Below are 17685 nucleotides of genomic sequence, written 5' to 3'. Positions count from 1 at the left end.
GAGTTTTTAATCTGTCTTTATACAGAAGCCTGACTGCCTGCGCGGGGATTATTACCGAGTTCTCTGCACATCGATCCTGCCTCCCCTGTCTGTTCTGACCAAGTGAGGCTCTGAGATGGAGGCAGGAGAGGTCTCTGCTCTGGAAAGATTTAGGAGAGCACCAGTGCTTGCTGTGAGCTGGGCGGAGGAGGGGCTGCAGCATCCAGGCACAGATGCTCAGGGTTTCAGGAGCACTGTCCTGCAAGGGGGTGGGGCGCGGCCGCAGTGTGGGGGAAGAGGTATGAAGGGGTGAAGCTCTCCATTTGAGCTCAGGAGATGGGGCTGTTCCCGCAAGACCAGGTCACTGTCTGCTTGGGAAGACTGAAGCAACAAGAGGACAAACGAAAGGAGACAGGAGAGGCTGGGACGGCCTGGGACAGGGACAGGAGATCAGGAGAAGAGGGTTCTGGTCTCAGCTCTGCTCTTTACAAGCTGTGTGCCCTTGGGCATTGACTTCTCCTCTTCTGTAAAATGGAGGTGGTTACTGAGGCTTTTTAATGAGGTGGTAGATGCACATGGTCTTCACACGGTTAAACACTCAATAATGTCAGCTCTTGTTATTAATACCGTTATCTGTAAAATGGGAGTAGGAGTCCTGGCTCAGCTTCCTGGACCAATCTCTTGAGAGACTCAAACGGACACAGGCGCCAGGCCCACGTGAGGACTACTGTTGATCCATGGCTAGCTCACCGATGCTAATAAAGGGGTGAGGAGGCATGAGGCAGACACACAGCTTCAGTCACTCCCACAGTGGGTCAGTGACAGACACAGCCTGACAGCCGTTTAGACGTGCAGCCTAGACACACCCTCCCCTGCCTTCACACCTGGCCTGAGAGCAGGGAATGTGGGACAGAAGCTCCCACATGTGACTTTCCTCTCTCCAGATACTGGAGAGAGGCCTTTCAAGCATGCAAATCTAAGCATCTCATTCACTGCCCTGGGACAAGCCCCAGATGCCCTACGTGGCCCAGGGCAAGTGTTCTGTTGTCACCCCGCCTCCCACCTCTCCTTGCCCCTGCACCCAGAGCTCCCTGGGGCGCAGGCCGTGTCCTCTGTCTTTGCAGATGCAGTTCCTTCCTCCCGGGAGACTTTTTCCTTCAAACTCTAAAGCCTCGAGGACAGAGACTTGGTGTACTGGTTCATCAAAAGTAGCTGAGCCATAACTATTTGTTGAATTCAACTCATTCCATCCCCATCCAGGCCGACTCTTTCTGGCCTCAGCTCAAACCTCACTTGTCAGGAAAGGCCTTCTGCTGTGGGGGCTGGGTGGAGCCTCTCAGTTTCCCCTTCTAAAGCCCCCTGCACTTCCCGCTTGGGGAATGTCCATGCTTGGCATCCGTCTCCTTTGCTAGCCTAAACTCCACAAGGTCAGGATAGCTCTGTCTTGTTTACTGCTCTGTCTTCAGTTACCCAGCATATAGGAGGTGTTCAAGATGTATTTGGGATGAGTAAATAAATGAATGGATGTCACTGGGACCCATGCCTCCTGTTTTAGTCCCTCCCACTGGCCCTCCTTCCCTGTCTTCAGAGGAATGACTTCTGGATCTCAGGGCCAGGTCTTTGCTTTCCAACCTGTCTTTTATATTGTCCCTCCACAGCCATCCACTCCCAGACCATGGCCTGCTAGGGACACCCCTCTGGCTGGGCCCTTACAGGCTTGGTTGCTTCTCCCTAATGAAGAGCTGGGCCTGCTCTGAGCTCCTGGGATCCGGCCTGGCCCTGGGCAGCCTGGACCCACTTCCTTCTCACCCTCCAAAGAACACAGCTCTGGGTCTGCAAACAGCGGGAGGCCGGGCACCTCTTTCCCTCTCCAGCCAGCCGGGCCTAGCAAATGCCGAGTCATTGCCAACTGCTGCCTATCTCCAGCTCCTCCAGCCTAAGGAGCCGCCAGGAGCAAACCAAGAAAAGCCATCCTGGGCAGCATCTGAAGCCCTTCACACCTGAAGCCCAGGAGATTCCGCTCCCTTCCTGCAGACTCCCGCCTCTGCAATGGTGGACGGAGGCCCTAGAACCAGGGATCAGGCCTGGGGTGGAAACACCAATGCTGGGCCATCTCAGTGCCACCCCCCACCCTGCCCTCCACCACCAAGGGCCTTTGCACACATGCCAACAGGCTGGCCTCAGTTTCTCCCCAGGGCCCTTCCTTTACCAAGGGGCTACCAAGGGAACCTTTACAGGCCAGCGCCAAAGCTTCGGTGCCTGTGAATGCTGACTAATAATTAAGTCCCTGCAAACTGCCTGTAGATAAGTATAATCCCTTGCGTTTATAAAGCCCTGAACACGTTTCAAAGCTTTTTCACATATATTATCTCATATCATCTCCCACAGTAATCCTATTGGGTAGTTACTAGAAGGGAAATTAATGTCCTTATTTTGTAGAGGAGAAAACCAAGACTCAGAGAGGGAAGAATCTTGTCTGAGGTCACACAGCCTGTGGGCAGGCCAAAGCTGGGCCCCGAACACAGGTTCCTCTTAATCATCCCCTGGCCCAGGATCCTGGAGTAGCTTATACAGCCCACCCCCTCAGCTCTTCCGCCTAGTCCGTTTTTCAACAGTAGCAGCAACAACAGATAGCTGTTGAGCGTATATATACCACTTGGATTGTGTTATCCTCATGATATTGGCAATATTATTAGCCCCCGTGTTACAGATGATGTGGCCAAAGCTCGGAGAAGCTATTCACAGCCAGGGCATGATGCTGGTCTGTTTGAACAATCTGACTTTAACCCCATCCTTAGGCTCTCTCTGGCTTAACTGAGGCTCCTTCTCAGACCCAAAACCTCCCGAATCTCCTCCCTGGAGTCTGGGATTCTTTGGGGTCTGTATTTTCTATGGTTCTATACACTCCTAGGTCACTCATTCATTCCCATATTCATTTGACAAACATTCACTGAGGCCCCCTGTGTGCCTGGCATTAGGAATACCACAGTTGTCAGTGGCTCAATCTCCTGCTCTGGAGGAGCCACCCTGGCTAGAGATATCTGGGAAGGCTTCCGGGAGGAAGGGGAACCCAAGATGAATCTTGAGAGATGAGTACGGGGCAGGCAGCAGAGAAAGAAGGAAGAATGTTCCAAGCAGAAAGAGCCAGGGGCAAGAGAGAGCAGCGCCTGTTCAGGGACCCCATAAGTAAGACAGCTTGGCTGGAGGAGAGAGGAAAGGTGAGGTTGGTGCAGTGTTGGGGAGGGGCATGTGGCAGAGCAGTGATCTGATCAGGCCTGTGTTAAGGATGCTGTGGAGGCCATGTGGAGGATGGGGCTGGCACAGGGGATATGGTCCACTCTTGTGCAAGATCTTTCCCAGTCACTTTTTGTCCTAGACTCTTGGAGCCAGCCCTGCAGGCTGTAGGAATGTGGGAGGGCAGCCTTCTAGGGCACACTTGGCTGAGCCTGGGGGGGACTGTGGAGGCCAGGGTAGGGAGACGGTTTGTGGGTGGGTTAAGATGTAAGAACCAAAGCTTCCCCACAGTGGTCCTCAATGAGGTACCCATGTGAGAGCAAGCAGAAGGAAGGGCATTCTAGACAATGGGAACAGCATTTGCGAAGACCCAGAGGCAAAGTGCCCAAGACCAGCTGTGGAGCTAGAGTACTTCAATATGGCTGAAGCCAGGGTCCGGGCTGGGTGGAGCCACTTCTGTGCAATAGGAGAGAACTCAGGCCTTAAGGGGTAAGAGTCCACGGGCTCTGCAGATGGTACACCGAGCTTCAAATCCCAGCTCCTACTAGCTGTATGTGTCCTTGGGCAAATTACTTAATTTCTCTGGTTCTTAGTTTTCTCATCTATAAAATGGGATTGTGAGGATTATACAAAATAACACGCAAAGCACTGAGTATATAATAAACACTCAATAAATGCAACTTACATTATTATCATTAATATTATCATTAATAACAGTTCCACAGTGGGAACTCTAAAGGGGAGTACCACTTCGTAAGGGAGGAATCTCATTTTAAAAAGTAAGAACAAGCTGCAACGTGTGCTTATCTATAATCTCCACATTCACAGATATGTGTGAAATTTCATCTGCAACTGTTTTCTCAGGGTGTCATCCCATCCCAAATCAAATGACGACGTTGGATGCTGGATGCCCTCACAGGAGTGATAGGGCCATTACAGCGGCAGGCTCGACGCTGGGGCGGGTGCAGAAGAGGGGAGGGGGGCCTCTCTCAGTCCCTGGAGGGGGTGACAAGTCCCACAGTTTTCAGCCAGGAGGGTGGGGGGCACTTTGGGGCTTGGGAGTGGCTCTACCCTCCCCAGTTGAGAGTTAGAATCAGCCAAGTTTTTCTGGAGTGAATGTGGTGAGCAAAGAGTGTGGGACAGAGCCTCTGCCTCCAGAAGTTTACAGTCTTCTAGGCTATAAATGAATCACTTAGAATCTGAATTGTTTAAACTTGAGGATTAAGATTTTCAGGTGTTCGGGACGCCTGGGTGGCTCAGTCGGTTAAGCGTCTGCCTTCGGCTCAGGTCATGATCCCAGGGTCCTGGGATCGAGTCCCACATCAGGCTCCCTGCTCCACGTGGAGCCTGCTTCTCCCTCTGCCTCTCTCTCTCTCTCTGTCTCTCATGAATAAATAAATAAAATCTTTAAAAAAAAAAAAAAGATTTTCAGGTGTTCACCATGAGACGCATAGCTCCAGTATGGTTGAACAGGCAAGCCAGGACCAAGAAGGCTGTGCTCCTGAGTCCTACCCGGTTGGAATCCCACCTCCGTCTATGTAATTGGGAGCCTTAGACAAGCTACTTCTCTGAGTTTTGGTTTTCTTGCTATATTGGACTGGTTATTAGAACTACCTCTAGGGTTGTGTAAGAGTCAATGAAATAATGTATGTAGAGCACTTGACACAGGGCCTGGTAGGTGATCAGGGCTCAAAAACTAGTAGTGGTCATTGCTGAGATGATGTCCTTCCCCTTCTAGGAAGTCTGATAGCCATTCTCACAACTCCGTAGAGGGAGGTGAGAGTCAGGGGCCTCTTGCCTGGGGATAACAAATGTCTCAACCAGACTATTATCCCTTTAGGCAATGGCAGGTGGGGGTCCAGGCCCAGAAAGCGCACTGTGCCCACAGGGGGCACAGGGCAGGGTGAGATGTGCAGCAGGAGTGCTGGTATATGGTCTTGGTGGACACAGGGAATGAGGCTAGTCATTTTCCAGGCCTTCCGAAACTCAGAAACATGAAGTTTTAAAAAACAGCACATACACAAAGAAAGGTTTTTTTGCAGCTGTTTTGGCAGTTGGGGAATAATTTACCAACTTCAAGTTCAACTTAATGACTGCGGGGGTAGGCAGCTTCCATGGGAGTTCTGCTTCCTAGTAATCTGCGGAGGGCAGGGCGGGTGGTCGGTGGGGAGCATTAACAGTAACACGTTGTGTATTTGTCATCAGGATGGAGCCCCCGGGGAAAAGGAGTAGCGCCCACGGCCGCTCAATGGTGTATTTGTCATGTGGCCACTGACACAATCAATTGACCCCCTTACACACCGGTGTTTATTAGCCATCGTATAAATATTTCACCCCTCCCCGGCTGACACATAATCTCTTCTTTGCTGCCTCTGACAAATGCACATTTCTCTGCAGACTCTTAAATGAGTATGTGTCACAGTTATGTCACTGATTAAGTTTTTTACCACCACGAACAACGATGCATAGAAATGTAACTTATATTCATTTCCCGGCTTGAGCACAGCTGTCGAAAAAATTCCACCAGCAGCTACAACTGACGGACAGCTATCCCAGCACTTGGGCGAGCCGACACGTGGTTGGGTGAGCGCCAGCTTGTTAATTACGGGCTTTCTCTTCCGGCCTGGCTGCCGAGTAACCAGCCACAAGGACCTTAATCACTGCTGGGGCCGGGAAGGGCCTGCTTCAGAGGGCTCCAGGGGCTGGCTCCCCAACCCAGCCTAACCACACACATTTTTTTGCCTCCAAACGTTGGCCACCTTTTCCTCTGGGCCTTGATTTGGGGATACCCCTGAAGGCACCCCGGTAACAATCATCACCACCTTAAACTCTTTTTTTTTTTTAAGATTATTTATTTATTTATTTGACAGAGAGAGACACAGCGAGAGAATGAACACAAGCAGGGGGAGTGGGAGAGGGAGAAGCAGGCCTCCTGCCGACCCAGGCGCCCCAACCACCTTAAACTCCTTACCCACTGATCTACAAGACCGGGAGCCGAGGGGAGGGTCTTCTTTGCTAAGAACAAGTGGATGTTTCAGAAATATTTGCTGACATGAAATCAGCTAAGATGTAGTTATTGACCAACGTCAATACCAGCCAAGTGACATGTATTGTTTGCTTCATCTTTTCAATGAATATTCTTGGAGCTCCTACTGTGCAGGCCTGAGGAAAAGGTGACCATTGCTTCAAGAAATGAGTGTATGGTTAGACTGGGGTGGGAAGCTGGCCCCCGGAGCCTTCCGAAGCTGGCCCTTCCTGGGCCCGACAGTGATTCAGGTCCCTGTGGCTCGTTCCTTGGCAGTTAGGCCAAAAGGAAGTTTAGGTTCTGGTGGTGGAGAACTGGAGGTTCTTGGGGTACCCACTATTTGTACCCTGGTTTGCAGCTGAGGAAACTAAAGGACCATTCTTGCCATGGGAGTCATCTTACCCCAGAACCTGCACACCAAACTATTTTCTTTTTCTTTTATTTATTTTTTTTTAAAGATTTTATTTATTTATTTGACAGGGAAAGACACAGCGAGAGAGGGAACACAAACGGGGAGTGGGAGAGGGAGAGGCAGACTCCCCGCCGAGCAGGGAGCCCGATGCGGGTCTCGATCCAGGGACTCCAGGATCATGACCTGAGCCGAAGGCAGTCGCTCAACCAACTGAGCCACCCAGGCTCCCCCCACCAAACTATTTTCTATCAACCGCCCTGACCCCATTGTTTTTTCCCCTGGGCTGCCTCAGTTTCTCCTCCCCTACAGCTCCCCTTCCCTCCCTTCCTTTCTTCTCCTTCACACTTGCCTCTTGCTGGCAGATTCTCGAGTCACCTTGGGCTTCAGAGCCGACTCAGCATCCCTGCTCCCACTCTGACCCCGTCCATCTGCTGCTTCCCCCTCCCCACCCACCTACCCAATGGCATAGAACTGAGCCTTCAGCAGGTGTCTAGGCTGCCCCCAGCCTGCCCCCTACCTCCATGCACCTGTGTCCCGTGCACCTGTGTCCCTTCCCTGATGTCATATAACCACTGGCTGGGAGCCAAGTGCATGACACCTGGGGACACTTCCGGTATATTAACTAGCTTACACCAGCTCTGCCATTGCCCACAAGGCTCTCAAGAGACTGACCCAAGAAATAGAGAACCTTCCCCCTGCACATTCAGGGAACTGATACTCCCTAATGCCATGTCCGGGAGTCCACATGAATAGGTTAAAACCACTGATAGATGTGGTGAGGCAGAGAGCATGGAATGGGCGTCGGTCTGCGTCCCAGTTCCTCTGTTTACCCACTGTGCGTCCTCAGGCAAGTCACTCGTTTTCTTCTTGTTTCGTGCACTGGGGACGCTCGTAGCAATTTCACAGGACAGCTGGGAAGGTGAAAAGAGCTCCCATGGCACAGCGCCCAGCACGGTAGCTGGCCCATCCTAGGTGCACGGTCAATGGCACAGTCAATGACAGTTTCCTTTCAAAGAAAGAACTTTCAAGACTCTGTCCCATCTTGACCAATATTTCCCAGAGAGAGAAGAGGAGCTGGCCGAACCGGTCTCCCGAGACACAGGCGTGACATCCCCACCCATGCCCAACCTAGGAGGTGGCCCTCTGAGAGCCCATGTGGCAGGTGGTACTGGCGCTCAACTTCCCTCCGGGCCTGAGCAGTGGGGGAGGAGGGGCAGCTCCAGGCAAGGAGACAAAACTGCTAGGGGGTGGGGCTGCCCAGACGATGTGCCCTCACCATCAATAAGCATCAGCCAAAGTGATGACCACCTATGAACATAAAGGACGTGTTTATGTGCATTATCTCACTGGAAAGACACAAAACCCCTCTGAGTTCGGTACGACTGACCTCATTCTACTGGTGAAGAAATTGAGATCCAGAGGTTAAGGAGACTACCAAAGGTCACACAAAACCAGGGCTTAATTGAACTGGGGTCTACCTGCTTCTGGATTAAGGGCTCTTAACTACCACCATATGCCGCCTCCCCCAGACCTCCTTCCCCACTACAGTCACCTAGCTCCCAGGGCACGCTCCAGGGAGCGGGCGGCACCTGCTCCATGATGTCATCGAGGGCTTGCACTATGATGTCAAGGAGCCAGTGTGCCTGCCCTGCCCTTCCCGTGGGGACTTAGTGGCATTTAGGGCAAGGTCAGAGGAAGGAAAAGCCGAAATGACACAGAGCTGGGTTGGGACCAGCTGGGGAGGGGGCTGATGCAAGAAAGGGCCCACACAACGAGCTTTAGTTGCAGGCTTGGCTGTGCCATCCCCCATAGATTTCCTTGTTCGAAATGGAGCATGGAGCCCCGGAAATCAGGACAAAAGCACCACCCACAGCTCTGGTCTCGATGAGTCAGATTCCACCTCCCACAGCCTCCTCCTGTGTGTTTCTGAATGTGTGTGTACCCGAACATGTGCCCCGCCAGTGCGTGAGGCTGTCAGCTGTGCACACGTGAATGCACATGCATGCACACGGATGAGGCTGCATGTGCACACGCCTGAGCCGTGTCCATCTGCATACCTGTCTCCAAGGCTGAGCCCTGAGAATGTGATGACCAGTGGGGTCGATGATAATCACTATGTTAAGACCTAATGCGCTTCCTATGTTCAAAGTTTTTTGTTTTTTTGTTTTTTTAAGATTTTTATTTATTTATTTGACAGAGAGAGACACAGTGAGAGAGGGAACACAAGCAGGGGGAGTGGGAGAGGGAGAAGCAGGCTCCCCACGGAGCAGGGAGCCCGATGAGGGACTCGATCCCGGGACCCTGGGATCATGACCTGAGCCGAAGGCAGACGCTTAATGACTGAGCCACCCAGGCGCCCCACGTTTCCTATGTTCAAAGGCACTGTGCTAAGCACTTTACAGGTAGTATTGTGTGGAATCTTTACAACAGCCTTATGATGTGAATACTATCATTATTCCCATTCTACTGGTGATGAAACTGAGGCTCAGAGAAATTAAGCTGTTTTTCCAAGGCCACACAGCCAGGAAATGGTGTAATTTTCAGATGCCAAAGTCTGTGCACATTAAGATGTAGTTCCCTCCTTGCCCCCTCTAGAGAGTTTGGAGACAAGCCCCCAAGGGTCCTTTGTAACCAGAAACCCCCAGGGTCCCTGAAGGAAAAGGGGCCAGAAGCCAGCTTGGAAGAGAAAGGGGGGTAAATAGCAGATAGATGCCTGAGCAGGAGGGGGCAGGGCAGCTGTCTCTCAGAACAGGTGTCAGAGAAGCTGTGACAGCCACTTAGAACCACAGTGGCAAGCCTCCTTTACATGGCGATTTGCATATATTTGCATGTATTTGCATCACCAAATCTGTGGAAACGGCCTTAATGGTCCCTGCCTCAGAAGACTGGCAGAAGCTGAGAGGGTGGGAGTGACAGGGAGGGCCTGGGGAATTCAGGACGGGGACGGAGGGAAGAGGCAGAGCTGTGGAGGCACTGGGAGGTGCTGGGCACTGGCTCAATTTGTAAGAGAAAGCAGGAAGGTTCTCTCCCAGGTGCCCTGGGAAGCCTCCTCACCCTGAGTCCATCCCTTGAGGGCAGCAGGGAAAGGGGTGGGAGATTCAGAGAGCGGGGAGAGCAGAGGAGGGTTCGGACCTGGGTCGCTGGGCAGTGCTGGTGAGGAACGCCGAGGATCAGACCTGGGTGGGGACCGCGCCCCCACGCCTGGTCCTGGGAAGGCTGGCCAGAGGAGAGGGAGGGCCTTGTCCTGCGTCTCTCCGCTGGGGGGCCGCCCACTCGGCGGGCCGAGCTCAGTGGCTCGGTGTTGGGGCGCCATCTAGTGGACATGCTCAGGAAAGCACCCCCTTCCTGTCCGCCCTGGCGCAGCCCCTTCCTTTTGGGTGCCTGCACAAAACGTGTTTCCGCTTTGCCAGTAATGAGAAAGGGCATGGTGCTGAAGTAGGAAGCTCCATTTCAGAAAGGCTCCGTCTCCGCTGTTTTTCTGCTAGGCCCCATTTACTCGTGTTTCATATTTTGCCTCTGAATAAGCCGAAGAAGCTATGCTCCCACGTCAAGGGGGAAGCAAGAATGTTAATCATTCTTGGAGTTTGTCCTAGGCCCCAAACACCTGGGTGACACCTAGGAAGAGCCAGAGCCCAAACATGTTCCAGGACATTACCTTCAAACAAACCTCAGCTGATGTTGGCTACTTTCGGTAATTTATGAAATAATGCCTAGTGTTCACCTGACACTCGCCTTTGATTAGACCCTACCATGGACTCCTGAAGAAACAGGTACCCCAGACCTTTTTCGGTATCAACAAACCCCTACCCCAAGCAACGACAAGACTCATTCCTCTCTCCAGACACTCCGTCTGCTATCCTCTGTCACTCACACTATTCAGTAATCTCTGTTTTCACTTTCTCTGGCTCACGTTTGATTTCTATCCTGTGTGAAGCCAAGGACCCTCTTGGCTGATCCTGTGGGACCCTCCTCTGAGTCCTCAGACCCAGCCTGCCCGCATCAGTGCAACCTGGCCCTGCAGCCCACATCTGAGTGGGATTTCGATTCTGTGGAGGATCACCCTCGGGGAGCCTCCCACGGGGCTCAGGCCAGGTTAAGACGGGTGAATACAGCTGAGAGGTGAAGAGCTCATGGCTGTGCTGGTTGCTAACAGTGTGACTTTGGCAAATGAACCTCCGAATCAGTTATCTCATCTGTAAAATGGGGGCAATAGTATTTACTTGTGAGAATGAAAAAGAAACATGTTAAGAGTTTATCGGTCGGGTCAGGACTAGAGAAAATCAAGTGCCTGGAGCCCAAAATTTAAGGGACTTGGGACTTGTATGACACTGAGAGCTTCTTAAAATTTGCACCCTAAGCTCCTCATTCTTTTCACCCTAGTGACGGCCCTGCTTATCAGCACATTGCCTGGCCCACGAGGAGCGCCCATCAACAGGAGTTATTGTTGACGTTCTCATATGGTCACTGCGTGAGGCTGTTAAGGCCTTGGGGAGGCAGCACCCTGCCCCAAGACCCAGGAGGAAGTAGCACCTCAGCTCCCGGTGCTACTTCCTGGCCTGGTCTGGTCTGGCAGGGATGTGAAGCGAGATTGGAGGCCAGAGGGGTGAGGGATCACTTCCCAGTGAGGCAGGAATAGAGAGGAAGTCACGCGCAGATAGGAATAGAGGGGGATATTGGGTCATAAAGCTCGTGTGCCTTCTCAGATGACAAGGAAGGGACCTACAGATGGTCAGTGTGGTATGTTGGTGAGAGTCTGATGTGGACTGGTGCCACATTATGGCCCCCTGAGGGGGTGACCCTAAAGGACAGTGGCGAAGGGAAGTTCCACCCAATATGCAAAACTTTGAGCAGTACACTCAGTTATCAGCTTCATCTAGAAGTGGAGGTGGGCTGAGACGTGGATATTCTCTAATTCTAGAGAAGTAGTGAATGGCTTGGCTCATTGGCCAGGAGCCTGGAAGGAACAAAACCAAAATCACTGACAAAGAGGGCTAGGGAAAGGCAGACGGACAGACTTCTGGAAGTGGGCACCAAGTGTGCAAGCTTCGGGGTCTCCAACGCCCTATAGAACATCTGCTGCCGCGAGGCTCTCAATAAGGCAGACAGAGTGATTCATGAGGTGAGTGCATCTCTTCCTGTCTACCCCAAATGCCTGCACATTAGCTTTTGAACACAGTGGTCATGGGGCCAGGAATGGGGGCGATACATGGGCCCAACAGCATGGACACCCCTCACCACGGCTGAGCTAGTTCTACCTCTCTGGGGGCTCAATCTGCCTACAGCGAGACCCACGCCGAGCAGCAGGTGTGGTTCTCTCCCTCTGAAGACCAGCCGAGACTCTGGTGGCAGGTGGATTGTCCTGAATCCCTTCCTTCCACCCTGGAGGGGACAGTGATTTGTCCTTCCTAGAACCAGTGTGTGCTTGGGGTTCGAGCTTGTCTTCCTTGTCCACAGTGCTTCCACGGAGAAGGTACAATAATGAGGTCACCTCAGACTTACGCATTTTTAGCTCTTACATTTAGATTTTGATCCATTGTGAGTTAATTTTTGCATATGACATGAGGTAATAATGAGATGGTGATCAATGCAACAGATCCATCCGTTTTACTTAGTCGTACCTCATCACCCAGAAGCAGGGTCCTGGCAGAACAGTGCAGCAGCCTGTTGAATGCTCAGAAGTTGCTGGCAGCAACATGACACACGTGGGTTTGGGCCCTGAACTCCTGGACATGGTATTTGTTTTGAATAGCACCGTGTTCCCTATACCTAGAAATTACAGGTCCCAGAGTCAATGTGGAAGTGGCCCATCTCACTCTCAGATCTGCATAATTTTTGCTTCTTGTTCCCCAAACAGTAGGCTCTGCCAGTTAGAGGTCCTAGTTCCCACCAAGGTAGAACTGTACCAGGGAACACAGTAATGTTGGCACTGAACAGGAAGCTGTGACTTCCACCTGGTCCCCTCATGCCAGGGGACCAATAGCAAAAAAGGACATTCATTACGGTACCGGTCAAGGTCATTGATCCTGATTATCATGAGGAACAAGAGCTGTAGATGGAATGCATGTAGAAGCAAAAAGGGCAGGGAAGGCTATGTCTGAACACAGCCAGGAGATTCACTGGGCATCTCTTAGAACCTCCCACCCAGTTGTAATTGGCAATGGACAACCTCACCAATGACAGTCCCCAAAGGGAAGGTAACCAAGGGATCAGAGCTCTCAGGGATGAAAGCCTGTATCATCTCACCTGACAAGTAGTTGAGATCTGCAGAGGGTTAACTGAGGGGAGGAGGCGGGAGACAATATCAATTATGGAGTCAGGACCATAATTGGACGCTGAGGGGCGTCCAGCAGACAGGACTACAAGGTAACACTCTTGTCTTTACCTTCCTTGATTCACATCTAGCATTATCTTGAAGGGGCCTTGTTTACAGTGGATTATACCTCCCTTTCTGGGTAAAAAATGATGACAACTTTGTTCTCATGGACAAAAAAAGAGGCCCTGTGTTGTAGTAGGGAAGGCAGATATAATGCAGGGATGTGAGTGGATCTCAGTGGCACAAGGGTTGGACCATATTGAGACACAGACTTTTCTTCTCGAATGCCTTGACTACCTCCCTGCTCTCTGATATTGCCCCTCACCTTCAGGCATAGATGAAAGGCCACACTGTGTAGTGTGGGATCTGGTTTCTGAGTGCCACCAAGGTTGGTTGACAGAATCCAGAAGCTTGGGGTGAACCCTGACCCATGGGGCTAGGTTGTGGTTGGAAGCTGTGGGCTACTCCAAGGTAGACTTCCTCTTTATGGCCTTCTAGAGGAGTCCGACCACATGTTGCGTGCACACACTCTGGCTAAGCCACCTGCAGTGTCTCTCTTTGCCCATATGAAGCAAGTCAACACAGTAAGGCATTGAACCACCTTGTCTTGTGTCTTCCCTGCCCAATTTTCCCTCTTCCTTGCCCTTAGACCCCTGGGCTTTCACCTGAATCCTGGCCACACGCTCTGCTCCTAGAGGACCTGAGACAAGGGATTTCTGAGAGCTTTCTCTTCCTGTGTGGCCCACACCAGGGTCAGCCCCAGAGCCTGAGTCTGACCACTCCAGCACTACTGCTGAAACCAAAGGAATAGAGACCCTATGGAGGCAGGAACTGACCATTTTTTTTTGCAGATGGGGGGCAGAGGGGTGGACACCTGAGAGATAAAGGAGGGGAGGGCGGGCAAGAACAGCAAGGAGGGAGAGGAGAGCAGAGGATAGAAAGTTAAGTCCCCATGAAAGTTGTCCCCTGTAAATGGGTCTATGTAGGAAGCTTTCTGGGAAGGAGTGGCTGGATCCAGCAGGACAAGGGAGGACAATATTCCCTCCCCACAACGAGAGGACACACCCATTCATGTAGGGCGGGGAGTGAGTTTCTCTGAGCCCCCCAGAGCTCCATATTCCTGGGTGGGCACAGCGTCTGACTCTCAGATGATCTGAAAAACCAGTAAAAACCTCAGGACTGAGTGGGTGGTGCTGGGGGCAGGAGGAGACAAGCAGCAAGGAGAAGGTGCTGAGCAGCACCCAGTGATAACTCCCTTTTCCAGTGCAAGGAGGCCACGAGGTGGGGCCGCCTGGGTGGCTCAGTCGTTAAGCGTCTGCCTCTGGCTCAGGTCATGATCCCAGGGTCCTGGGATCGAGCCCCGCATCAGGCTCCCCGCTCTGAGGGAAGCCTGCTTCTCCCTCTCCCACTCCCCCTGCTTGTGTTCTCTCTCTCTCTCTCTCTCTCTCTCTCTCTCTCTCGCTGTCTCTCTCTCTGTCAAATAAATAAATAAATAAAAAGGAGGCCACGAGGGGCTGGACTGGAGCCAAGGGACCCACCCTCTGGGCCTAGGTCTCCCACCCTCTGGCTCCAGATCCCTCAATTCATAAACACTCCAATGGAGTTGTAAGCCGCAAGAGGAACCAGCCCAGCAGCATTTGGGTGGTTCGCTGGGAAGCAGGGCAGGAGGAAGTTCAGGTCAAGACCGAGAAAAAGAGACCGACCGTCTCTCCTGTCACTGGTGCACCCTGCCCTTCACTACCTTGCCTTACTTTAGATGTGTGGGGAGTGCACCAGGCTGGGGGCAGAAATCTAGGCTTAAAACTATGGTCTGTTAGTTCCTGGGGACATCCCAGTCATTCCACCTCAAGGCAAGGACCCACTTTTCCTGCACTTTCGAGGCAGAAAGAAGGACAGAGTAGATGAGGGATCTGAGCTCCAGGCAGTCATCTATGCTTGCCTGGGATACAGAAATGGGACCAGAGGGGCCCATCTATGATAGAGTGCACAGATATTTTTCTAAGGAGGAGTCCATAACTGTCATCAGATTTTCATAAAAGTTTATGATCTGCCTGTGCTGTCCAGGATGGTAGCCACTAGCTACATGTGGCTATTTAAGAGTAAATTAAAAATAAAATAAAGTAAAAATAAAATAATCCAGCTCTTGTGGCTCACCAGCCACATGTCAATGTCTTCATGACCATATGTGGCTAGCGGTTACCGTGTCGGACAGAACGGACGCAGAGCATGTTCATCAGTAAGAAAGTTCTATTGGACAGTGCTGCCCACTACAAATTTTTTTTTCACTTTACTGAGGTATAATTGATAAACAAATTGTATGACTTTAAAGTATACAACCTATGATTTGACTTACATATATATTATGAAATGATTACCACAATGAAGTTAGTGAACACATCAGTCACCTCACGTAGTTACCGTTTTGTGTGTGTGTGTGTAGTCAGAACATTTAAGATCCACTGTCTTAGCAAATTCCGAGTATACAATACAGTATTGTCAACTATAGTCACCATGCTGAACTTTAGATCCCAGTCCATTAACCTTGCACAGGGAAACTGAGACCTAAAGAGGGGGTAAGCTGCCCAAGACCCCAAGGGGAGTCAGCGGTAGCAGCAAGACGAGATGCCCTTCATAAAATGTAAAACTGCATAAAAATATCTTCTTACACATACAGCTCACTGTTCCACAACAGTCTGGGATGGAAGGAGACAGGGCTCTAGCTGGGGCTCTGGATGGGGGGAAGGGCGGGTACTGTGTTTGTCCCTCATCCCCCCACCCCCCCCCCCCCCCCCCCCCCCCCCCCGGGGCTGCCCCAGTCCTTTAGGATAAAGGAGGCTTAGAGGTCTGGAACTCCCTCCCCTCCCCCATGATGACCTCATCCTCACAAAAATGTGAGAAGGGCAATGGGGAGGGGCTTCATGGAGGGAAGCTGGAGAAGCGGGAGTGTGGGTGGGGGAGATGGTGCAGTCCTCAGGCCAGAGAAATTAGAGGTGGGGACCGCTGTGCTGATCCTAACCATTCTCCATGCAGCCATCTTCCTAAAATGCAAGTCTGCACCTATCACCCCATGCTTACACTCTTCTTGGAATGGAGACCAAATCCCAACCAAGGACTAAAAGGGTCTACGTGGCGTGGCCCCTGAGGTCCCTTAATCTCAGCTGGCCCCAAACTCCCATCTCTTTGCTCCGTCTATATTACTAGGTTTGCTCCCACCTCAGGACCTTTGCACTCGTGGTTCCTTGGCCTAGGACACTCTCTCCTCCCACCCCCATTTAACTCCTACCCATCTTTCTGATCTCAGTTTAATTAAACACAGCTTCTAGGAGAGGCCTTCCCAGACCCCCAGGCCAGGTCAGCTTCCTCTGATGTGTACTGTTACACTGCTTCCCTTTGGAACATTCATCTTGGTTTGTAATGACTCTACACATTTATTTAGGGGTTCTTTGGTAAATGTCTCACTCCCTTAGTAGACCAAGCTCTCCACAGTCTATTTCTGCTTATTGTTGTATCTCTAAACCCTTGAGCAGTGGTTGGTCCAGAAGAGATGCTTAATAAAAATATGAGAAATAAATGAAATGATTGAATAGAAGCGTTCGTTCCTGCAAGAAACATGCTCCTCAGAGTCCATGCGCCCTCCAACTGGCTCAGCTCATTAGGACCCAGCGTGGGCGATGCATGTGACCTCTACCACCCAAAAAGAAAGCAGGGGAAGGAATGAGCCCTGGAGGCCTCTGGAGACAATGGAGGTGATCAGGAGTGCCGGGGTGCCAGGATCCTGGAATGAGGAGTAATAAAAGTGGTGGAATCAACAAGATGCCACCTGGGGACCTTGGGAGATGGGAGAAGCACAAGGAGAGCAATGTGGTCTAATGCGGCAAGAGGACACCATGGGTGGTTGATTAAAACAAGATCCTGGCATGTACCAGAATGAGGGAGTAATAGGTAAGCTGGTTTTAATCCAGAGTCACTGTGGAAGTGACTCGCAAAAATAGAAATAAGGAGGGGGGAATCGGAGGGGGAGACGAACCATGAGAGAGGATAGACTCTGAGAAACAAACGGAGGGTTCTAGAGGGGAGGGGGGTGGGGGGATGGGCTAGCCTGGTGGTGGGTATTGAGGAGGGCACGTTCTGCACGGAGCACTGGGTGTTATGCACAAACAATGAATCATGGAACACTACGCCAAAAACTAATGATGTAATGTATGGGGATTAACATAACAATAAAAATTTTTTAAAAAATAGGAATAAGGACTGGCAAACATTTATTGAGCACTTACAGTGAGTGCATCAAGCCCTTTCCACACACCCGTATATTCCACAGATTGATCTTTCCAACAAACGTGTGACGTAGGTGTTATTTTATCATCTCCGTTTTGCAGAAAAGGAAACCAAGGTGCAGAGAGATTAAGTAACTTGCTCAGGTCACACAGCAGGTAGAGGTGGGTCAGGATTGGACTCTGGAGACCGCCCTTACTTACTGCATCGCACCATCCCCTTCTGGTGAACAAAATGGCCTCTTAAGTGATCGTGGCTGTGGTGGTCTATGATTTGGGTGGGGAGGTGGAAAAGCGAAGAGAGGCATGGAAAGGGGTATTAGAACATTCCCTTCCACAATCCCCACTGCTTGGTTCTGCCCTTCTTCTGCTCACTGGTACCCCTTTTGTTCTGTGTGTCAGTCACATGTATTCTTACTCCTTCCCTGCAAAATGCCAGAGAGGCTGA

This window comes from Neomonachus schauinslandi, chromosome 7 (genome assembly GCF_002201575.2).
Source record: "Neomonachus schauinslandi chromosome 7, ASM220157v2, whole genome shotgun sequence".
Taxonomy (NCBI): Eukaryota; Metazoa; Chordata; class Mammalia; order Carnivora; family Phocidae; genus Neomonachus; species Neomonachus schauinslandi.
The sequence above is the reverse complement of the archived record's forward strand: the minus strand, read 5'-3'. Positions refer to the sequence as shown.